Source organism: Acipenser ruthenus, chromosome 22 (assembly GCF_902713425.1).
Source record: "Acipenser ruthenus chromosome 22, fAciRut3.2 maternal haplotype, whole genome shotgun sequence".
Taxonomy (NCBI): Eukaryota; Metazoa; Chordata; class Actinopteri; order Acipenseriformes; family Acipenseridae; genus Acipenser; species Acipenser ruthenus.
In genome coordinates, this window is record NC_081210.1 from 14,258,786 (window position 1) to 14,260,823 (window position 2,038).

Consider the following 2,038-nt stretch of genomic DNA (forward strand, 5'->3'; position numbering starts at 1 on the left):
TGATCAAGTTTATGTGTTCATTGTCTGAAACCCCAGCCCTTCCTGGTATAGAATGCATCCCATGAAGCACAGCTGCAGTCCCTGGTCTGGCGATGTGCTCTGAGGTTATTAGTAAATCTACTCGCTTTTAACATTTAAAAATATAAATCTGCTTTACATTTTCATTTGAGAAACCTAATGCTGAGTTGTATAGTTAAAGTGATTGTAGCTAACAAAAGCATTCCAGGAATCCATCCTGTGCTGCACTTCCATTAACACACTTTTCAAATGTGCAGTTTTGAAAGAAACACATTTAATAGCAAATGTGTATTTTCATTTTAAAACATGATATGTGATACTATATTTGGTTAAAGAAAGTTCTCATTTTCTAGGCCTTGCACTGGTTCTTTTCATCTCAGCAGTGTCTTCTAGGTCTTGTCAGTCCACAGGAAAGCAGCTGGCTGTTTATTCAGGAGAGAAGCATAGAAGTGTTACCCTCCAAGTGCAACACTCACTCAAAGCAGGGCTTGCAAACAGATTCATTTTTCATGAAAAATACATGTGTAGATTGAGAAACATTTATGGAATGATTTTGTCAAGTTAAATCTACAATCCTTTTGGGTTATATTGTTTTTAAGCAAAAATACAAAAATATAATTTGTATTTTTAGTTTGATCTGGTCAGAGATTTACTCAACATTTGTTGAAAATCTGGCAGGGAAAACAAAATATATTGTTGGCTCCCCAGGGACTCCCATTTATAACATGTTCTATAGCAACCTCCACACCTCACCCTCTCTTAACTGGAGTCCCCCAAGGGTCAGTCTTGGGTCCTCTCCTGTTCTCTCTCTACACCCGCTCCCTGGGCCCCCTCATCGCATCCTATGGTTTCTCATACCATTTCTATGCTGATGATGCTCAGATTTTCCTCTCCTTCCCCACCTCTGACTCCACCATCTCCTCCCGTATCTCTACCTGTCTCTCTGCTATTTCCTCCTGGATGCACTCGCATCACCTCAAACTCAACCTCTCTAAATCTGACCTCCTTTTCTTTCCCTCCTCCTCCCCCTCCTCTGATCTCTCCATCTCTGTTCCTCTGGAATCTACCACACTCTCTCCCTCTTCCTCAGCTAAGAACCTTGGAGTCACCCTGGACCCCTGCCTCTCTTATTCCCAGCACATCTCCACTCTGGCACGCACTTGCCGATTCTTCCTGAGCAACATCCGAAGAATCCGACCCTTCCTCACCAACTATGCTACCCAGCTCCTGGTCCAGGCCCTGGTACTCTCCCGCCTAGACTACTGCAACTCCCTCCTGGCTGGCCTCCCTGCGTCCGCCACCTGTCCGCTCCAGCTCATCCAGAACTCTGCTGCCCGCCTAGTGTTCTCTCTGCCTCGCTTCGCCCACGCTACTCCACTACTCCGCTGGCTCCCGATCACCGCTCGCATCCAGTTCAAGACTCTTGTACTAGCCTACAGATGCCTTGACCAGTCTGCACCCAGCTACCTCCAGATCCTCATCTCTCCCTACACCCCCACTCGACCTCTCCGCTCCGCCTGCACTAGAAGACTAGCTCTACCACCGCTACGCTCCCCTGCCTCCAAAGCCCGCTCCTTCTCCACCCTTGCTCCGCAGTGGTGGAATGACCTTCCTACAGATGTCAGGACTGTCCAGTCCCTGACCACATTCCGGCGCCTCCTTAAGACTCACCTCTTCAAAGAGCACCTGTAGAACTCCTCTGTTTGTATCCTGGGACACTATCACCCTTCATGTAAATGTGCTTTATTTTGCTCTTATCAGCCCCTATGTTACTGCATTTAATCCTGTACTTCAGAATACTGTAATCTGCCAAGTTTTTAACCTGTAGTACCTCGTATTTAATCACATCCTGATGTAACTATCACTATTTAATCATATCCTGATGTAACTATCACTATTACCTGCTGTATTATTGAATTGCGGTTTGTCAAACTTGTACTTTACTTGAACAAAAGTTATTGTATTTCTTGCTCTATTGTATTACTTGTATTGTAACGCTTGAAATGTTTTTGCTTACGAT